Source organism: Hipposideros armiger, unplaced genomic scaffold, assembly GCF_001890085.2.
Source record: "Hipposideros armiger isolate ML-2016 unplaced genomic scaffold, ASM189008v1 scaffold_1680, whole genome shotgun sequence".
Classification (NCBI taxonomy): Eukaryota; Metazoa; Chordata; class Mammalia; order Chiroptera; family Hipposideridae; genus Hipposideros; species Hipposideros armiger.
Window position 1 is genome coordinate 78,247 of NW_017733030.1, and position 3,112 is coordinate 81,358.

Consider the following 3,112-nt stretch of genomic DNA (forward strand, 5'->3'; position numbering starts at 1 on the left):
CCCCCAATTCCCCAATAAAAATCTTTAAAAAAAAAAAGTTCATGTAAAAGAAAGTTGTCTGGAATGAATCTTTAGATTTCTAGACTGAGCAAAAAAATATTGTATGAAACGACATTGATTTCCATTGGGAATACAATAATAGTAGAACAATGATAGTAGAAGTTCAGATCACACATTCTCACTCTTTTGGGCATGTTTGTTTGAGGTATTTAAAAGAGATTCAATGGAGAATTTAGTTATGTAGTAGTTACATAGATTTGAAGTTCAGAGGTGTGGTCTGCTTGAAATAAATATGGGTGGAGATTTCAGTATTGGATGAAAACTGAAGAGATTATTAAAAAGGAGGAATTGGAGCAAATTTTTATTTTTATGTATATGTGGTTAAACAATCTAATAATTTTGCATTTTAATTTTAAAGGTAACTTCAGATATTGACAAATTCAGTATATTAATATCTTCTTCATTAACAGTGATATTTTTCAGTCTTGTTAGTGTTCCTGCTTTTCTTGAGATTGTCATATTATGAAAGATATGAAGTTAGACTTTTAACAGTGTTCATTTTTTTAGAAAGTGCTTAGAGATGTTACATAAAAACAAATAATATGTTTAAGATGTAGGTCCCACATTAAATGATAGTTCCATTGTTCATAACTGGAGATTTTATAGAGCAATGACTTTGCACATTACTAATGCTAAGGTTGCATCAAATTTTGAATATGAAGATAAATAACCACAACTGTGAGGACATTAGTATGCATCAAACATTCTAACAATACATCTTGCTGGAACATGATTAATCTTACACACACTGATGATGTTTAAAGCAGAATCACTATTGAAATTAATCTTGTCCTGAGGGAGAGTTCAATGAATGATGCTGTGTTTATCATTTCAATTTCTATATAACATACTGAAGCTTTAGCATATCTAATTCCACATATTTTTCTAGGCTAGACACTTTTTGATACTAAAGATTATTCAATTTTTATAAAACTTTGTAGAATAAAGATTTACTTAAAACTGGAGGAAACTATATTGCATTGGGAAATGGGATACTACCTTATACTAAATGATGACAATTTAATATTTTCTTTCTTAGTGGAGAAATTTTGGTAATGGGGAAGCCATGTTGTGGACATACAGCTCCAAAAAACCTCCAGTTCCAAAGTGTCTCCCATACATTAAAGTACATGATGAGAAATCCTTTACATCTATCTACTTATTTTTTGTAATAGTTTATCATGTTATAAAATTGTTCTATGTGCATAGTGAAAAAACAAACCCATCACAAGTATAAAAACTGCGACTAAAAGTTCTTTTCTCATAAGGTACCGGTTTCCCAGAGACTAAACTATGAAAAATTTCTTTTACATTTTATAGAATCATATGTGCATTGATTTTTTTTGTTTTTAGAAAATCATGTATATAAATATATATCCATATATACTCATATATATTACTCTGATACACGAATTACTGACAAAATACTTTGGATAGCTTTATGCATCATCACTACATATAAATCTATATTTCTGTTTGTTTAATAACTGTACTATTCTAACAACAGAAGGTTAATTTGATGGTAACAAAGTTAGTATGGCAAATTGGCTTCAATAAAATTAGGAGTTATGCAATAGCCAGATTAAGAAGATTTTCAAGGCTTGATAAGACATTTCCATTGAACATACACAAAATGAGATATACAATACTGGAACTCAAAATAAGAACATTGAAGAAAAGACAATCATACTAGATGATTTATAATGTATACTTTGGAAGTATATAAGTATAATTTGATAAGCACATAGAAAAATGAAGTAGAGAGGGACATAAGGATTGTGGGAGACTGAGTTTTGGGTTTGTTTGTTTTTTAACAATGATATAAAAGAAGACTTTGTTTAGAATATGAGATTTGCATAAAAGTGAAAGAGTGAAGAAGCTACACATGTGGAAATTGGGTAGAATAGCATAGCAGGCAGAGTGTCCAGCAAATGCAGACCATAAAGTGTAATGTGCTTCATATGTCTGAAGAAAAGAGAGGAGTCAAGGTATCTGGACTGATAGCAAGGAAAAAGCAATAGTCAAGTAAAGGTGGACATGATGGTGACAGATCATGCACAGCCTTGTAAACCATGGTAAGGATTTGGGATTTATTTAGGATGATATTTAGATTGTTTTGCAAACAATGATAAATGACTGGATAGCACACACAGTCAGCTTAGAACAAAGTGCATTGGAGGGGGGAGGGGGGGAGTGTCATACTGCTGATTACATTTATATGAAAATACAAATGAACCACAATAACAAAACAATCTGAAAGGTTTAAAATTTAAAGGCTTAACCTAGTAGGTAGAAGAACATATTTAAAAAGTACAGTAATTTCAGCAGTATGATATTGGTACAAGTTCATTATTATATATAGTGTAATGGAATAGGGAGTAAAAAAGGAAAGACCAGTACATTTAAGATCACTTAACTTAAATGAAAGCACTAGAGCCATGCAGTAGGGAAAGGGTAGTCTTTTTTTATTTTAATTAATAGACGATTTTGATAATTTTTGTATTGATACAAATATTGTGTAGAAAGTACAGAGAATTCCCATATAATCCCTTCAACATCCCCACACCGAGTCCTTCAAATATTAGCATCTTGCGTTAGAGTGGTATGTTTGCTGTAATTGATGAGACAATATTCATATATTATTATTAAAGTTCATAGTTTACATTATTCACTCTCTGTGTTATAATTATGTGACTGTGAACATGTATGCACCATTATAGTATTATACAGAATAGTCTCACTGTCCTAAAATTGTCCTGTGCTCCACTTATTCATCCCTTCCCTCTGCCTGAACTTCTGGCACCACAGATATTTAAAGCGGCTCCATAGTTCTGTCTTTTCTAGAATGTTATGTACAATAGTTGGAATCAAACAGTATTTAGCCTATTCAGATTGACTTCTTTGCTTAACATTACACATTTAATTTTTCTTCATGTCTTTTCATGGCTTGATAGTTCATTTCATTTTAATGCTGAATAATATTCCATTGGATAGATGAACCACAGTTTGTGTATCCATTAATCTATTGAAGAACATCTTAGTCACTCGCACT